Source organism: Tursiops truncatus, chromosome 7 (assembly GCF_011762595.2).
Source record: "Tursiops truncatus isolate mTurTru1 chromosome 7, mTurTru1.mat.Y, whole genome shotgun sequence".
Classification (NCBI taxonomy): domain Eukaryota; kingdom Metazoa; phylum Chordata; class Mammalia; order Artiodactyla; family Delphinidae; genus Tursiops; species Tursiops truncatus.
Genome location: NC_047040.1, coordinates 34,668,847 through 34,688,873, shown reverse-complemented (window position 1 = coordinate 34,688,873; position 20,027 = coordinate 34,668,847). Strand labels below are relative to the sequence as shown.

At 41.7% G+C, this 20,027-nt stretch overlaps 1 long non-coding RNA gene across 3 annotated transcripts in view; it reads right to left on the bottom strand.

Annotated features, from left to right (window-relative positions):
* LOC109550562 (uncharacterized) overlaps positions 1–19,586 on the bottom strand; it is a 51,891-nt gene extending 32,305 nt beyond the window's left edge. Inside the window, exons 1-3 of one of the 3 annotated variants that reach the window (XR_012333014.1) lie at positions 19,445–19,586; positions 343–589; positions 157–228 (exon numbers count right to left, since the gene is read on the bottom strand). This is a non-coding gene — a long non-coding RNA (uncharacterized lncRNA). Of the gene's footprint in view, positions 1–156; positions 229–342; positions 4,788–19,444 lie in introns of those variants that run through there. The other 2 variants (XR_012333013.1, XR_002177102.3) reach the window with 2 other exon arrangements.
* Between the last annotated feature and the right edge of the window lie 441 nt (positions 19,587–20,027).

Here is a 20,027-nt window from a genome sequence, read left to right as displayed (position 1 = left end):
CATCTGTACTGCAGCCATGGGAAGGGTTCAATAGTGCTTCACCGGGAACAATTTTAACTATAGTGGAATCCCCAGAAGAGGATTCATGAGGATCACAAGACATCTTTCACGGTGTCAAGAGCCTATTGACTATAAAATACCTAGATTTATACTGACCTTGTCAGGTAAATTAATTGGAAACGGAAGTTCCCACAGGACCGGCCTGGGAAGTGCCCCTCTGTGGTGAAACTGAAGACAAAACAGAACACATTTTGGTTTACAAACTACACGAGAAAAATAGGTCTCTTTTTACTTTTTTTTTTTAAATAACTTTTTTTCGTTTTTTAAAATTTATTTATTTACCTTTGGCTGCGTTGGGTCTTCGCCGCTGCGCACGGGCCCTCTCCAGCTGCAGTGAGCGGGGCCCACTCCTCGCCGCAGTGCGCAGGCTTCTCATTGCGGTGGCTTCTCTCGTTGTGGAGCACAGGCTGTAGGCACGCGGGCTTCAGTAGTTGTGGTGCACGGGCTTAGTTGCTCCACGGCATGTGGGATCTTCCTGGAGCAGGGCTCAAACCTGTGTCCCCTGCATTGTCAGGCAGACTCTTCACCACTGCACCACCAGGAAAGCCCTTTACTTGACTTTGGACCAAAAAATGTTTTAGCCAATCTGACCCTCTGCCTTATCCATCACGCTGGCTTTTGAATGTCTTTTACCTCCTACCATGAAGCAAACCCCCTTCAAAGGATAAACATTTATTGCCACAGAGGCCACAGGCTTTGAAAGAACATCCCTCCCAGAGGGCTCCCCAAATGTCTTGAGGAGGACAGCACTCTTGAGATAAGCGTGTGGTCTCTCCCAAGGAGACTGCTTCCAGGGGAGTAATATTTAGTTGCACGTCTGCAGTTCAGGATTTGGATTGAAAATAATCACATGCCTCTATGGCTGTCTTTCATTGATTGATGTTATCGCTGTCATTTGGATTTTATTTGTTGATGTCACTGTTCTTGTGAGTAACATACCTGTGTTTACCACTGACCCTCTCAAGATATTTCAGCTCTTCAAACTCTCCCACATGCTCTCTCCCACAGTATACCATCTGTCTGCCACTGTCACATTTACTCACTGACTCAGACCCTTCTGCCCAATAAATTGCCCCCTTGTAGCCTCGGCAGAGTGCTTCCCGTAAGCTGGAGGAGTCTTGCTCTGTTAGCACAGGTGGAAAGCTTTTTCTCCAGGGCAGGGTCCCTAGATACATCTGGATATAACCATATCATGGGAGAGTCACGATACTATGTGTGGCTATTTTCAATTTCATTTTAACTTTAGAATGCCTTTTTATAATAAGAATACTACTGGATTAATAAAGTATAAGGTTGTTTCAGTAGTATATGGTGCCTAAAATTAATGCTTCTTCCCCCACTCCCCCACAAGAAGGAATGCAGTAAATTCCTTTAAATGATCATTTTCCTTCTGGAGAAACACATGCAAGCCTTAAACCAGATCAAGTCCTAGTTTCTGTTTTCATTTCTGTCTTTAGAAAGGTATAAGATTATGAAGTTTATGATGTCCACTTTCATCTGTTTCAGTTATTTTTATCTTGAATTGGATTCAACATAATAAAAATAGAGTTTGCAGCAAATATTTTACACATGCCTAGGTGCAAACAATAATAACCGATTAGATGTTGATCTACGTCATTAGAGGGCTTTAGGTCATTGCACTAGTTTCTTATCCATCTTCTTTAAAAGTTCTAAAAACCTAGGATCCTTAGCACCACAAATCCTATCATTGAAAGAGACTAATAAGCTTGTGGTACAGGTGAGGAGGGTTGAGGTCCAAAGAAATTTAATTATTTCAACAAGGTCTCACAGCGAATAGGTGGCAAAACCAGGACCAGAACTCTCAAAGAGTAAAAGTACGGAAACCAAGTAGCATATTGCTTAAATGTTTGAAATAAAATGTTAGGGGTTAGTAGGATCCCACCAACAGGGGGCAGCAAAGACCTTCTCGCCTGCCTCGGTGTAATTTATGTTCTAGTTTTAGGGATGTGGCTTTTTCTCTGATATGGTTTCTGACGTGACAGAACCAAGAAAACAGATGTGTTATCAGTCCTGGCCTTAGTGACAATGAGAAATCAGGTGGTCGCTGTCTAGGTGGTGTCTCCAGGCCAGAATATGTACCACAGAGCCCAGTGGATGACAGCACCTCTGTTCCTAGGTTATTATTGAGTGAGGCAGCTGTCTCTGCAGGAGGACAGCATTTAAAGCACTCGAATCTGGATTTTTCACTAAGAATTGTTTCCAATAGTCAATAAATTAGGCAAAGGAGAGCAACAAAAGTAAGAAACTGCCAGAATTCTCATGTGCATTTCTAAGCAAATACCAGCGACCACAGTCATGTCAGCTGCATGGCTATGGGGTTGGAAACGAGGTGAAGTCAGGAGGGGAAGATGAAAGATAAATTCAGAGTGTGGGTGCAAAAGACTAGCCTGAACCAGCTCCCTTCCCAGCCTACAAGGGGGCACTGGGGTCTCCGCAGCCTCCCCCTCCAGTCTGCTGCCTCCCGCTCTTTCTCATGCTTGGCCCCCTTTCCTCCTGTGGTCCTCTCTGCCTTCCCCTGGGTCTCACATTTCAGACCTTCCTGTGCTTCCTGTCCCTCATTCAGGACTCTGACTCGTTTGCATTGAAGGGGGCGGGAGGGGGCGTGTCCTTACTCAGGCACTTGTCCTCAGCTCCCACTAAAGAAGTTTGTTCCCCGTCCAGCTCAGCTGACAGTGGAAATGGATTTTATCAACCTACCTGTACTTATCCAGCAACACAGATTAGTTTTCTGGGAGCATAATAACGCCTTTTCTTGTCCCCTGGAGTCAGAGTCTGCCCTGTCAGTTGCAAAGCCACGTTTGGAAATCATCGGGGAGGTAAGCCCTTCTCTGGGTATAGGACCAGGTCAAGTATGGACTGAAAAATCAACTTAGAATGTACGCATATGCGTATACACATACATTTTGTGCTTTTTTTATAAAAGTGAAACATGTCCTTTCATGGATGTTTGACAAATATGGAAGGATGTAAGGAAGAACACTGAAATCTCTTATAAACCTACCTCCAATATACAGCCACAGTCAAAGTATTTCAAAAATATTAAAAACTTGATTCTCATACAAATCTAAACTAAGCACACATGAAAGATTTATTTAACTCAGCACTGAGGGAACCAGCTAGATGATAAAACTGAATGAAAGTGAATTTGAGAGACTGAGTGTACACGCACTGAGAGAACAAGGAAGGAAGACTGCTAGTTTAGATACAAAGATGGTTCCTATCTTGCAGAGAATAAAACCGTAATCTTTAAGAGCAGATATAACTTGATTAGCTACTGGGGGAAAAATCCACTTGTTGTCATGTAACTTCACAGAGTCCAGGCTCTAAATCCATAGTAAAGACAGTCATCCTGCTTATCTGCAGTTTCACTTTTCTGTGGTTTCAGTTACCCCTGGTCAATCGCACTCCAAAAATATTAAATGGAAAATTCCAGAAATAAACAATTCATAAGTTTTAAATTGTGCGCCATCCTGAGGAGCATGATGAAATCTCTCGGCGTCCCACTCCATCCCGGCAGGGACATGAATCACCCCTTAGTTCAGCGTTTCCTTCCCGTTATTCACCTAGTAGCCATCTCGGTTACCCACAGTATCCTAGTGCCTGTGTTCAAGTAACCCTTATTTTACTTCATAATGGTCCCAAAGAGCGAGAGTAGTGATGTTGGCAATCTGGATATTCTCTTACTGTGCCTTATTTATGAACTTTATCATAGGTATGTATGTAGAGGAAAAGAACAATATGTATAGAGTTCAGTACTATTTGCAGTTTCAGGCAGCCGCTGGGGGTCTTGGAATACAGTCCCTTCAGATAAGACGTGACAACTATAGTAACTTAAACAAAGGAGTGTTCCCCTAGAGAATCAGATAATCACTGAGCGGCTCTGCTAGACTGTTTTGATATGACATGGAAAGGACATACAGTCATTCTTTTTTCCAAGCCTTGGATAGTTTTTCTTAACACATCATTATGATTTTAATAGATTTCCTCTAGTCTTAAGAGTTTTTAGGGTGTATATAAATATGTGAATAAATAAAACACATATTTTTACCAAGTGATGATTATGTTTTATATATAATCAGACATGTTTCTTTTTTCACTTTATAGTGTATCATGAACATTTTTCCATGTTACTATTTTTCAAAAACAGTTTTAATGGCTATGTTTTTTTATTCAGATGGATGTGCTATAATTTATGTAACCAATCCCTCATTGTTGAGAACAATAACATTATAGTGAATGTTCTAGTACATAAATCTTTGCATTTCATTTCCACTTATGTCCAATTCCAATTAGTTCCTAGAAGTGAAGTTTCTGTCCACTTTTTAGGTCCTTAATACTTGTAGCCTTTAGGAAGATTATTTCCACTTATACTTTCAGCAACTGAGTATGATTACATTTATTTCATCACACCCTTACCAACACTGGGTATATATATATTTTATATATATTGTATATATACAGTATATATATTTCTAACATATATATTTCTAATATTTGACAGTTTAGAAAAAAGGGTATCTTATTATTTTGCTTAGCATTTCTTTAATTATCCGTGAAGTTATACGTTTTTAAAAAAATTATATTGACTTTTTTTAACATTTTTTTGGAGTGTAATTGCTTTACAATGTTGTGTTAGTTGCTGCTGTATAACAAAGTGAATCAGCTATATATATACATATATCCCCCTATCCCCTCCCTCTTGCGTCTCCCTCCCACCCTCCCTATAGCTCTGTTATGTTTTTATGCTAATAAAATCTCACAAAAATGAGATTTACAGACAGATCTGAAGGACAAAAATACAACAAAAGGCAGCAGGAAGCGTGAGAGAACTGCAGAGGGAAAGGATTTTGTGGCTGACCCCTGTGGCTGGAAGCAGAAAGACTTATTGTTGTATGCATGTACGAGACAGACAGTCACATTCACATGGTCCTCAGGACCCCAGACCAACCCACTGCTATAGACCCAGGATGAACAGGAGAGAGAGGGCAGAGCAGTGGTCAAACATGTTTCCCAGATCAGAAAGCTGGTTCTCGCACTGGCACTGACTGATCTGCTGTGGCTGGGTTGGTTGTTGGCCCACATAGGTCTACCAGATAGCACAAAAGAGCCTGTTATTTGGAGATCTGCCCGGTGTTCATCCCCAGGATCTCTGGAAGACGTCTGCAGGGGATAGGAGTATTCCCTGTGTTACATGGAATTCCTCTGGTTACATGGAATTACAGAAGGTAAGAACTGACACTCCTTAAAGATCTTCTTCTACATGTTGCCCCATTTGCCTGAATGGAATTTTATCCTCAGTCCACCTCCAAATTCAGAGTCCCACGTCAACAGAAAATTCTCCGCTCTCGGTTTATAAGTTCAAATGTTTTTTAGCTGAGAAGCATGGATCTAATCTTGCACTTTTGCTGGTTTAGAAACTGAAGCCCAAAGGGCTTAAAGCAAACAAGCAAATGAACAAAAACTCCTTCCCAAAATTAAGACAGCAGAACCGGGACTAGAACTCCTGTCTCCCAGTTTCCCACGTGACCCTCGTTTGATCAGCACTGCCTGCCTGGAGGGAGATGTCACATAGGCTGGCTTCCAAAGCTGTCAGATGATGCTGACCAGAGCACATGGCCTTCCACTTGCCAGTATTAGAGATGTTTACCTCAAGTGGACTTTCACTAAGATCTGTTTTATGAAACATGTATGCTTTCTCAGAAAAGCAGACTTTCCCACATATTAGCTGTCCCAAGTCCATCTTCTCTCGTGGTCCAGTTCCCACCCCAACTCATCTTCATCACACCTACCCTCTTAGCTTCACACTGGTAAGACAACGAGGAAGAAGAAAATTCCAGTTTAAGTTGAACAGACTAGTCTGGAAAGTTCTTTCTCACATAGACTAGGGAAAGATCTACCCACTTCTTCGTGGATGTCTCCATCTCATCAACACTCCTGCTTGGCTGATTGGCTTCGTGATTGGCTTTGTTTTTGTAAACATGGAGTGTCGATCCTCAGCAGCCCCTCCAAGACCCAGGAAGATGCTCCATCACGCACCCGTTAGGTATTAAAGATGCCGCAGGAGAGGCTGTATTTTGTGATGACACGCCTGTCTTAGCAGGAGAACGCTTCCTGGGTGTGCAACCAGCACCACATGCTAAAATCATGTAAGTAAACAAGGGCAGAGTTAGAAAGCCAGAAATATCTAGCAGGTATTATAAAGGCATAATTGTCTATTAACAATCTACCCAACTCAGTACATCAAAGTATTTCACAACAAAGCAATCCCAGCACTTAGCTTGGTCAAAGAAAATTTTTAAAGAAGAAAGAAAACTGGGTTTGGGAGCAGGTAAAGAGTGCATCCCTGCCAAGATAAGGAGCTGGTATATGAAGAGCTGGCCATTGCTACCCGAGAATGTAAAGGATGACAACTACTTCCTCAGCTCATGAGATCCCAAAGAGCTACACTTCTCTCTACTGTTTTACTGAATGTCCATCTTCAAAGGAGCCTGAGTTCCCAGAAGTGCCACCAGCTGAGCATTGGTTTAGGAAACCTCAAGGATATGCCTTCAGTGGAAGGTGAGAATAACAAAATGCTCACCCTGCGGACGCCCTTTTTTGTCATCCTCAGCATCCAATGAAACCAATATTTTCCACTTCCATAGCGTTAGCACGGTTTTAACACACTGCCATTATAGACTTGCCTGGTGGTGCTCCTGTGAATTACACTGGGGTTCTTGAGATGCTGTTCACACATAAGAGGGCCACGACATCCCATGTAACACTTGGCTCCTTTGTGGTTCTGTTTCCTCCCCAGTCCCACCGATGCCTCCAAGGCCCTGGCATTGCCTGGTGCGGTCCACCTGATAAAAACTCGGGATGACCCATGATAATGGCCGTGAAGTAGAAAGGCCATCTGCATAGGACCAGGTGGTATGACCAGAGTGTCTCAGATTCTCACGGTGCTTTCATAGTGGCAACTGCTACTCCCTGGTGCTATTTTCCAAAGGCCTTTATACACAGGACCACATGTAACCCTCCTCACAACCTTAGAACCTTAGATTATTTATTTGTACTAAGCCTTATTTCAGAATGAATTTGAGACAGCGAAGAACCCTCTTAGGTTGGCATTTTAAGATGAAGACACTGAGGCATAGAGAGTTCTAGTGAATTGCCTGAGGTCATAGAGCAAGTGGTGGCAGAGCTGAGCTGGCGTTCAAACCCCATGCTCTACCCTACAAGAAACCCCACGCATCATCCCAGGGCATGTTGTCCCTGGCTGACAGGGACCTTGCTGCTATACATTTTCATTCCCTTCTGACATGTTACTTATGATGGGGGCAAGACTGTCCATCAAATACATTTTGATTCTGTTTGATTCTGTATTGTTTAATTTTGAAAAATAAATTTTAAAAGTAACCTTGAAAAATCCCTTGAATTGTCCATAAAGTCCAGAACACAAGGTTTTATACATATGATCCTATTCGGTAATGTTTATGCAAACTAAAGTCTGAGAACAACGTGACTTAAAATACAGAACAAGGGTTAAGTTTCTATGCAGGTATCTGAGTATTGAAATCATTCTCCTCTAACATTCCCATCAAATTCCTGGCTAGGGGTGGAGGGAGAATTCTAAAGACCATCTGCTCGCCTGCAGGGATTAGACTAATCTAAATTAAGCCTCCAGAATGTCTGTGGTTGTGAGGATTAAAGGTGTTAGAGGAGTCCCAGTTTCAGTGAAGGCTGAAGTTATAGGTAAGTTAAGTACGCACATGACGGGATTCCATTATATGATGGTCATATTTTCTGAGCTGTACCAGGTCAAGATGGTTTGAGGCACTAGGACATTGTGTCTGAAATCTGTGCTGTCCTAGGAAATTCCTGGAGTGACGGTTAACACTGCGTTTGGTTTTCAGTGTGAGAATGTGGAGGCGACCAAAATCAGGAATCTTGAATTACACTATATCGGTAATACCTTTTGTTTGTTACCACCCACGGGATGCAATACAACACAGGTCATTCATCAGGCCTGACAAAAAATGAGAACAAAGAAATGTGGAGGAGGCATTTCAACCTTTGATCAAGTAATTGAAGGTCAATTCTTAAGTCCCTTTTCATCATGAAAGTTTTAAAATACTGATGCGATTTTAATCGATGATGCTGCTTCTATAGAACTTGGGTGCAACTGACTCATCTTAATTCTTCTCATGGAAGTTAGTAAAGAGATGGACCAACCAGAACATCAGACTCAGAGAAGAGTGGGAGGTTTTATGAAGGACATTGAATCCTTGGCCAAAAAATAGTACTGGTTCCATAGACTATGGAAGTCATTTGAGGGTTTGAATAGGAAGGTGATAGGATCAAAATTTCCCTTCAGTGAACCTGGCAGTGCAGTTTGGATGTAAGTGTCCACTGGAAACAAGGTCAAAGGTCATTATAGTATGCCAAGTGAGAGATGACGGCTGGCACCTTGGAGTAGAGAGGAGAACACAGGTACGAGTTGCTAACTAGGTGTGAAGAGTAAAAAGAATCAAAGAAAACCTTGAAATTAGAGATTGGCAGAAGACGAGGGTTCAAGGGGCCAGCAGGCCATTTGAGGGTACTGTCCACAGCCAGTTAGAAGGAAATTCTGGTGCTTTGAGAAATGCTGAGGCTGGAGATGTAGGTTTGGGAGAAGCCGTGTGAGTGAATGACATCACCAAAGGAGAGAATAATATCTGGAAATCAATTTTTAAAACATATATCACACCTAGTTCTTCAGAGATTTCCGAATAAAAAGACAAATACTCTAAGACCAGAATCTGAAGTAAAGGGGTGGAGAGAGAAGGAATTGGTCCTACGATTTATTAACGAAAACTATAGCCACCAAACTCATGGCAGAAGCTGGAAGGAGAAGAGATAGAAACAGAGGCCTGAAAACAGAATCTTCAGCAACACTTTTCATTGGAGTTACTATTAAATTCCCAGACTTCTATCACAGAGAGAACTAAAATTGGATGAACCTAATACTTCCAGGATACCCATCCTAGATCTTCAGGGGTATGAATTCAAAAGCTGCCCATATATAAATATTTTTTGGTACCAGGTCAGTTTAAAATTTATGTTGATGGGTTGATCATTAAATGCTTCTTTCCAATTGCCCTGGTACTTTTCTGCACCATCTCCAGCTTCTTGAAGGCAAACAAACTTTATATTCTACTACCTACGATTAATTATAGATTTCTGAAGTTTTTACCTCCCACTTCAGTGAAATTTAGAAAAAAAGAAAATTTTATCCTCCACTCCTTCCCTCCCCTCTCCCCCTCACATACAACCATTTATTCTTCACAGCTGAGGTCCCTGTGGGTTTTAAAGAGGACTCTTTCTCCTTTTTAAATCTTTTAATATATTTTTTTAACTTTTTATTGAAGTATAGTTGAACTACAATGTTGTGCTAATTACTTCTGTACAGAAAGTGACTCATATATATATATGTACATTCTTTTCCATATTCTTTTCCATTATGATTTATCACAGGATATTGACTACAGTTCCCTGTGCTATACAGTAGGACCTTGTTGTTTACCCATTCTGTATATACCAGTTTGCATCTGCTAAACCCAAACTCCCAGTCCAACCTTCTCCCACCACCCTCCCCCTTGGCAACCACCAGTCTATTTTCTATGTGCCTGATTCTATTTCATAGATAGGTTCGTTTGTGTCATATTTTAGATTTCACATATACATGATATCATATGGTATTTGTCTTTCTCTGACCTACTTCACTTAGCATGATAATCTCTAGTTGCATCCATGTTGCTGCAAATGGCATTATTTTGTTTTTTTATGGCTGAGTAGTATTCCATTGTCTATATGTACCACATCTTCTTTATCCATTCATCTGTCGATGGACATTTAGGTTGCTTCCATGTCTGGGCTATTGTGAATAGTGCTGCTATGAACATAGGGGTGCACGTATGTTTTTGAATTACAGTTTTGTCTGGATATAGGCCCAGGAGTGGGATTGCTGGGTCATATGGTAATTCTATTTTTAGTTTTCTGAGGAACCTCCATACTGTTCTCCACAGTGGCTGTATCAGTTTACATTCCCACCAACAGTGTAAGAGGATTCCCTTTTCTCCACACCTAAAGAGGCCTCTTTCAGTGGGTGCTGGTTGTGGTTTGGATTTAATCTTTCTAGTAGATAGATGCAAGACAAATGACTGGCTGGGTGTGACTGCTGAAGTGCTAGTCTCTATGTGCTGGGTAAAGCCACCCCTGCCCCCTGGGCAGTTTCATTGCAGAAGTAGATTCACCCTTGGGTGAGAACATCTCATTATTTATTCTTATCTGATCACTGACTTTTTGCTCAAGTCAGTAATAATTAGTTTCTAGTTCTTGAGAATACGCCAATGAAAGCAGATAGGGAAATGGAGCCAAACATGTGAGAGATTTTAAATTGCACATAATCGCTTAATTCTCCTGTGTATAATAATAGCTGCCTGTGAAAACTTTGCCAAATTAAAATGATTCTTTGTAATCAAGATAGGAAACCAAATGTTACTCCCATGACCTAGAAGAAAATAATAGTAACACTTAGTAAAACGTGCTGTATTGTGTTTTGAATATGTTTAAATTAAGTAGCTCTAAAAATAAGACCCTGTGGGAATTTCCTGGCAGTCCAGTGGTTAGGACTCTGCGCTCTCACTGCGAGGGCCCGGGTTCGATCCCTGTTGGGGAACTAAGACCTCACATGCCGCAAGGCAACGCCAAAAAAATTTTTTTTTAAATTTTTTTAAAAGTTTTTAATAAAAATAAATATAAGACCCTCATCTGCTTGCTGTGTTTAGCAGGGGAAACACACTTAGGACAGGAACATTATTATGTGGCACCAAAGGCAGAGGATAAAGAAGTGGACATATACCTGTCAAGCCAGGATGCAGCATTAACACAGGCTGGTACATTTCTAGTCACGATTTTGGGGTCATGATGCATTTCTAAATGAGGTGTTGTCATTTTCTTGATTTATAGCTGTGGAACCCAGGTATAAAAGCTAATGCTTAGGCAAATATTAAACATCAAGAAAGAGGCAAAGCCCAGCCCCGATTTGTACCAGTCTCCTCTATTCTCCTCCAAAAGTCCTCCTCCCCTTCTTCCCAGATAATAGCTGCCTCCTACTTCATAAAAAAGGAATAACAATAATTGAGGCCCATCAAGTATGAACTGCCCCAATCCCCATTTCCCCTCCCCACCTCCACCATGCATGCAGCCTCGGATGGTGAGGGCTCCTCCTTCCTTTCCGGGGTCAGTGTTGACACCAGCTCCCTTGTTCCACTCACTCTCCACAATTATCCCTTCTGTGTTCCATACCTTTAACTTCCATCTCTTTACTGCCTCATTCTGAGAAACTCAAGTCCATCCCATCCTTAAAAGTAACCCTCTCTTGATTCTGCTTCCTCCTCTAGCTATTGTTTCTTTATCCTTCCCTTCAGAGACAAGTTTTTATAGCAATTTCGTACCCTGTGTACTTCCTTCCTTCCTGTTTATGCCTCAACTTACTGCTTCTGCCAAGGCCACCAGTGGCCTACTAGTCCTCCAATGTGAGACACTCTTCAGCTCTTTCTGGTCATCTCTGCTGCCTTCTACACTGCAGACCGTTTGGTCCTTGCAACTCTACTCTCCTGGCTTCTCTGACATTAATCTCTCGAGTTTCTCTTTGTGCCTCTTTGTTCCTTCTTTAATTTCTCTCTGGCTCCTCCATCTCTGCCTAGTCCTATTATTCTTCTGGAAATCCAGACCCCTTAGAGTATAAAGGTATAGACCTTTCTCCCAAAGAAAAAGGACCTTTCTCCCAGATAAACTATTTCCTGTGTAAGTAAGCCTACCAGCTTCAATAAACAACCCCAAAGCTTAATGGATTAGCAAAACCGAGGTTGATTTCTTGATTGGGCAAATCAATGTGAATGTTCTCCTAGGTGGCTCTTCTCCAAGCATGATTCAGGGATCCGCCCTCCAACATTATGTGGCTCAGCCACCTTGGAATCTTCAGCTTCCAACTGCACAGATGGGAAGTCAGGGAGAGTGAAAGATGCATATGATCCTGCCCCCATTCCATTGGCCAGAGCTTGGTCACATGATATCACCTAAAAGCAGGGGAAGATACCTGCCCCCATTCCATTGGCTGGAGCTCCGTCACATGATTTCACCTAGAGGCAGGAGCAACTGAGAAAAGTAGCTAGCTACACACTTAGGAAGGAAGAGAAGTGGATATTGGCAAATGCTGTGGGGTCTCCCAGACTCCTTGATGCCTAGATTAAGAACTGCTTTAAATGTTAGAGTTCCCCTGGATCCCGTAGCTCATCGCTCTTCACTTTCTTTAAGGTCTCATTGGTGCTCTCACTGTCTCTCATCGTTTCTCTACCCTCTCCATGCTGGTAATTATCCACTTTAGCCCTGACCTTTCCCATGAAGATCTGACTTCTCTAAGATATTTCATTTGGTTGGGCCATGAACACCTCAAAATCAACAAGATCAAAACTCAACTAACCATCCTCCTCCTTAAACCAATTTCTTATTCTGTTTTTGACCTGAAATAATGACCTTATCATTTACTTATGCACAGAAGGCAGAAAACTAAGTGGCATTCTCAATCTCTCACCCTCACTTCCTCCAGAAAATCCTCCCAACTACCTCTTAAATGTTCTCTGAAAACTATTTAACATGTTTCTCTTATGTTTTACTATTTAAATTTTTTTGAAAATTTTCAGTCATTTTGAAAAATGAAAATCTATATGCTCTTCCCCTAGATTCACCAATTATTAGTATTTTGCCATATTTGTGCCCTTCTCTCTCTCTCTCTCCCCTACCCCACCCTCCTCTATCAGTGTTCATTCTTCTGAATGCTTGAAATTCTTCAAAATAAAAAATTTAAATAGCAAAACATCAGAAGGAAATAAAATGTTAAATACACACACACACGTATTCCTACAGTATCTTCCTTCATAATCACAACACAATCATTCTTGGGAAATTTAACGTTACATAATACTATTTCTCTCATATATGAGTCATATTCAAATTTCTCCAATTGACTCAATAATGTCCTGGGAATTTTTGGTTTGTTTTTTTCTGGTCCAGGATTGAATCCAGGATCATACACTGCATGTCTCTTTTATCTCTTTTATTCTAAAACTGTCTCAGATATTTTTTTCATGGCATCGATATTTTTGAAGAGCCAGGAGGACCGTTCAGCAGAATATCCCTTTGTTTGGATTTGATGGTTTTCCCCTCCTGATTGGATTCAGGGTAAACATTTTTGGCAGGAACATCAGGAATGTCTTTTGAGCACCACACATCTGGAGGCACAAGACCTTAATGTGCCCCATTATCAGTGATATTAAGTTTGATCATTTGGTTAAAGTGGTACTGCCAGGTTTATCCTATGCAAAGGTATCTTTTCCCCTTTGTAGTGAATATGCTATCCGTGGAGTGATAGTTTGAGACTGAATGAATATTCTGTTCCTCCCAAATCTTTCACCCATTGGTTTTATTTATTTATTTATTTTAAAATTTATTTTATTTATTTATTTTTGGCTACATTGGGTCTTCATTGCTTTCTATAGTTGCAGCAAGCGGGGCCTAATCTTCGTTGCGGTGCACAGGCTTCTCATTGCGGTGGCTTCTCTTGTTGTGGAGCATGGGCTCTAGGAGCACAGGCTTCAGTAGTTGTGGTGCGTGGGCTCAGTAGTTGTGGCACACAGGCTTAGCTGCTCCGTGGCATGTGGGATCTTCCCAGACCAGGGCTCAAACCCACGTCCCCTGCATTACCAGGCGGATTCTTAACCACTGCGCCACCAGAGAAGCCCCACCCATTGGTTTTAATATCACTGATGATTCTTGCCTGGTGATTTCTTCTAACTTTATTATACATTTTACATTTATTACTTGACATTCTTCTGTAAAGAAATTTAAATTTTTTGTATCAATATGGACTTTAAAAAAATTAATGTGTCAAAATCCTTTCCAACCATATGATTTTTGACACTCAGATTGTTCCACATTTGCCAGTAGGAGCCCCTTCAAGCTGCCTCCTGTAGCCTTTTGACATAAATCCATCAGCTTTTGAGCACATTCTTACTTTCTAATTCAACAAGATTGCCCTAAATCTTGAATTGACCTTTCTCCAAGGAGCCCTGGTTACTTTTAGTGGGAAATGGTATTGAGAAACCAGATCTGGTGTTAGGTGTGTTCATTGCTACTGGGGTGTCTTTGCTCTTTCCTATTTTCAGCTAGGAAATACATATTTTTAAAAGAAATGAGTTCATATTTCTTTTAATACTTCTAATTTCAATCCAAAACTACAGGGTTCTTCCTCACTTTCCCCCATTCCATATTTGTATCCCCCTTCCCCCACACTGAGAACTCTGGTTCCCAAAAATATACATGTATTTATTCATTTGCTCAGTCCTGTAAACACCCACACAGAATAGTTTCAGAATCACTACGCTCAGCACTACAAACCACAAACTTACTAAGTAAAGTTGAAGCCTTCTTTTTATTCTAACAATCGATCCTAGTGAGAGTGTATACCCTGAAAATCGAGTTCAACATCTACTTGGATTAATGTTTTGTGGTAATAGCATCAGTTTTACATACAGCTAAATTCATTTGTTTCTGCTTATATATTCAATTTTAGAGAATTTTCCCCATTGCCATTTATGTAATTTTTCATCATGTAAAACATCCTCATAACTATTAATGGCTGTATATAATCCTTCAGTTGTTGATATTTCACTAGTAAGCTATTTGGGCTTAACCTCAGACTTTACAAAGACTTCTTCAGGGGATTCAGAAGAGTTTTCAGAAATATATTATAAATAGTAATTTGTTCTTCCCCAGTGTCCTTGTACACCTAAGAGTGTGACATACCATCTCCTGCCAACCTACCTGCCATGATTATCCCTTGGGATACGGGCCACAAGCTGGGACTCATGTTGTTTATCTTCGCCTCTATTCCTCTTACCCCAGCCATGGTGTCTGGGGGCTCCTGGGACTCCCGCCACCCCCAGGCAGAAATGACCCAGCAAAGACCATTCTTTTGAGCAGTGGTCTTAATCCCTGGTGCAATTACTATCACCTGGAGAGATTTTTGAATGCTGATACTTATCTCCCCTTCAGACCAGTTAGATCAAAATCCCTGGGGGTGGGATTTTGCCAGTCAGGCTTTTTTGTTTGTTTTCCTTCATGCATTGCTTTATGAGGAGCTACTTATCAGTCTTGCAAACTCTGAGCACAAGATTCTCGAGATGCCACCCAATCCAAATATCTATTGATAACAGTCCATGGAGGGGCTCTTTTCTTCCCCAGAAGTATATCAAGAATTAATTATGCAGCCCTGCATCTTTAGAAATCATGGAAAATTTTATGTAACTTAGATGTAAATATAGAGAATAAGATGATAGAAATTACATGCAGTGGTGCTTTGATATTTTCAGTTCATCCCTCATCCAAGAATTGGTGAGTCTTCAGACAGAGCTAAAGACTGTCCTTGGTCTTTCTCTGCTTCAATTTTACAATATGTTTATGTTTCTAGTATCTTTCTTACCCCACACAGCTCTGTGGATGTCTGATTCAGGACCCTTCTTGCACTACACGAATTATTCTCAGTTCCTAGACACCTAGTCTTCTTATCATCATGTTTCCACACAGGCTGCTCCCACCACCACTCACTGCAAAGAATGCCTCCTGCTCTTCCCCTGGCCTCTCGTCCAGGGGCTCACCTGCTCTACTTTCTACATGTCTGTTCCTAGTGGGGCCCAGCATTCTGTGCTGGTGGGCTGTATTCTGCCCAGTGAGGCAGCAGAAATTATTTCCTGATTGATGTCTGAGTCAAACACGGATCCTGTACTAAGCAGACACACAGCCATACAGAGAAAGAGAGACACCTTTCTTTAACTTGCTCCCACCTGCAGCTGCAGAGTTACCATCACCCCTCCTCACCTGCCTCAGTGGGACCATCACCAGCCTCAGACCCAAGGTTATCTTCGTGGCACATGTGCTGCCTTGCCCGCCTGACTCAGGATCATTTTTAAAAGGCATTATAGGCATATGTTCAATTTTTAGTAGTCTAACCAAAATTAGGCAGACTGTGATCTTAAGAGCTTCATAAAGGAGGTGGTATTAAGTGACTCAGTGAAAAAAGAAAAGGGCGGGGTTCAGTATACTGAAGAAAAACCACTAGGTTTCTGTTATGGGTGTCGCAAGCAAAGTGATGTTTTCTTGGGAGGTGACTTCTGCCACTTTTATGGGGTGGATTTAAAATAGAAATGGTTAGAGAAGACTCTGGAATTTGAACAGCTGCAGTAGTTTGGATGTGAGAGAATGAAGGCTCAGACAAAAGGATGGCTGTTGAAAGAGGAGAATAGAATCCTAGAAATGTTATGAGAGAAGAAATAAATGGCAAGGTTTGAACATGGATTGGTATTTGGATGGAGAATACGAGAAATTAAGGCTTGAAACAAAACTTTGCAGAACAGTGAATCATTAACGCCATTAATTATGTAAAGAATCTTGTCAAAGTTAATAATAAAGGAATCAAAAAATATCTCAAACTAGAGGGTATGGAGAAAAGGGAACCCTCCTACACTGTTGGTGGGAATGTAAATTGGTACAGCCACTATGGAAAACAGTATGGAGGTTCCTTAAAAAACTAAAAATAGAGCTACCATATGATCCAGCAATCCCAATCCTGGACATATATCCGGAAAAGATGAAAACTCTAATCGAAAAGATACATGCACCCTAATGTTCATAACAGCACTGTTTACAATAGCCAAGACATGGAACCCAAATGTCCATCAACAGAGGAACGGATAAAGAGGATGTGGTGTATATATATATATATATATATATAGACAATGAAATACTATTCAGCCACAAAAAAGAATGAAATAATGCCATTCCCAGCAACATGGATGGACTTGGAGGGTATCATACTAAGTGAAGTAAGTCAGACAGAGAAAGACAAATATCATTCGATATCACTTATATGTGGAATCTAAAGATATTATACAAAGGAACTTGTAAATTTACAAAACAGAAATAGACTCAGACATAGAAAACAAACTTATGGTTACCAAAGGGGAAATGTGGGGGGAGGGAATAATTAGGGATTTGGGGTTAAAAGATACATGCTACTATCCTTAAAATAGAGAAACAACAAGGTCCTACTGTATAGCACAGTATTCAATATCCTGTGATAAACCATAATGGAAAAGAATCCAAAAAAGAATATACACGTATAACTGAATCACCTTGCTGTATACCTGAAACACTGTAAATCAACTATACTTCAATTTTTAAAAAAAAGAAAGCACTGAAAAAAATCTCCAACTACTCAGAGGAAATCCAATGAATTGCTTTTGATAACCAATCTTAAAAACTGAGAGTTATATACAAAAACCACAAAAAGTGGTCCATGGTGACTCCTAAGAAAGATCAACAGAAAAGGAACTTCTTAAACATAGCTTCCCAGCTGCCTCATTTATTAAGAAGAAGCAAGAAATTTATAGCTTCCTACTCTTTCCTGGGTGTTATTCTACTCTTTGTCTCCTAACTCACATAGTCGAGAAGATGACAATGGTTTCTGGAATACTCCATAAACATGAACTCACAGTCTCAAATCATTTAAAGTTGAGATTCTATTTTTTTCCTCTCCATTTTATTCCAATCCATTTTATTCTAAAGGTAGGCATGACATAATAATAAATGGAGGATGCCACCTACTACTTGGGAAATACAAGGTGTGGAAAGTCATTACATGCAATAAAAATTCAGTGACTGACTAGCTGGCAGTTTCAAATATCTACAGAACCCTGTGTTCACCCACAGGCTCCGCTGACAATGTGATTTCTGCACCTTCTTATCAAGCCCCACTACTGCACTCTGTGACAGTTGAGTCACTGCACATAAAAGAAAAGGGAACATTAATGCAGGGAATGAGGGAAAGGCTAAAAGCAGGATGAACGTATGAAGAGAAGCCATAGCATTTGCAGGTCTCCTTGTTTGGGGGGACCTTGGGAATACAGACAGATTAGGATTTGGGGTGACACTGGGCCAAGCCTGATTCACCCCCATGCATTTATAACCTGGCTACACAAATGCTCCTGTTCACTGAAGGATATTCTTCTGGCACCATCAACACTGTGGAATATAGCCTTGAGCCTCTAAAGAAGCAGAAAACACCACTAAGAATCTAAAACAGCCATCACAAAGCCCAAGCACTATACCGCAGGAGATTTCAGCCTGCGGGAGAGGCCCTTTGGTTCTTACTCTGAGCTTTATCAAGACTAATTTACAAGCATGGGTGATTTCCCACTCCACTGTGCATTAGAAGTAAATCCCTGCTCAGACATCACCTTCTCTAGGAAATCTCCCTGTGTGAGCCTAGATTCCCTGCACAGTTCATTCAGCACCATAATTGGTGAGCACTTCCCACATGCCAGGTGCTCTCTTTCCCAGCACCTTGAACATCTCATTCTGACTCAAGTGGCTTGTCACAAGCTGGTCTGCCTGCCAGACCACTGGCTTCTTGTGGGGGGAAGTTTCCTGCCTCTGCATTTCTATTCTCCTAGTATCTAGCACATAAAATACACATACAAGATGCTCAATAATATGTGCTGAAATGCAGTGTGTGACAGCACACCATGAAGGAGTCAGGGGTCAGGCAGGTAGAGGGTCATATACGGCTGCTTCCCTTGGAGGGATCATTCATTCAACAGATAGATAAGTAGTTCAGGGTTCTTCAATAGAGCCCACCAGAGAGTATCAAGTGAGTCAACCAGAACAGTGATTGAGAGCTACAACATTAAAATAATGGAAGAAACTCAGAACGTTTAGTCTGAAGAAGGAAAGAGCTGAGGTGTGAGCGTGGGCCGCTGTCAGGAGACGGGAAGCAGCCAAGGGAGGAAGGGCTGTACCTGTGGACGCCGCCTAAAGCCAAACAAAACACGGCGACTGGTCAGCCAGGATAGAATCCCCAGGGCTCCCGTCTCACCCTGCTCCCTCCCTGCAGTCTCTAAGCTGGGGCTCCCTGGACGTTGGACTTCCTCCCTCCCCTGATCGCCTTCTGGCATCGACGGTCGCACATCAGAGCTCCCCGACACTGACGCTCGGCCACCCCATCTTCAGCTGTACTCTAGTGACTGCGTGTCCTTTTGATGGATGTCCCAGGTTTCCCCCAAACGACTTCCACAGAGCTCACTCATCGTTTCCTCTCTTCCCTCCCACCACCCTCACCCCAAGGCTTGTAGGTGTCACGCCCTTGGCATCTGGAAGGAGGGAGGGCAGAGGTTTGAGCCTGTCCCAGGCACATCCCTCCTCTGCTTATACCAAGGGAAACACTTACATGGGCACTTCTCAGCAGCTCCTCTCCTGCCCGGGGCCTGGGCCTCATTCTTGACCCTCATCCAAGCCCAACTGCCTCTGCAGCTTTGTCTCGTGTTCCAGAACCGCACTGAGTCCCTCCCACGGCCCCTTTGACTCACTGTCTAATCCCTTGGCAATAGGTATGAAGGCATCACTGGCCTATTGGGCTTTTTCCTGTGTTCCCCTGATGTTTCTGGCTATTCTAGGAGCTTCAGAACTCGTCTTTTCTCTACCTGCTCATCTCCTTGAGGGAGGCCCCACCTTCTACCTTTGCCTCCTAATGAGCCCTCAAATAGAAACCCACAGCCCACTCCTTTTATAGATGGAATCTCCATGACCCACCCCCCATGATTTTGTGATACACATATTTTTTAATTCTCACAATACATGTATTCTAATTTAAATAACAAATATATGCTATAACACCTTGGAGGAGGAGGTGCTGTCCTGAGATCCAGAAAACAATGGTTTGTCCCAGCTCCACAAAAGGTTGGGAATGCGGCACCATCCAGCAGAGCTGTTCTTTCCATTCTTTTCTTTACCTGGGGTCGGACTCACTGATT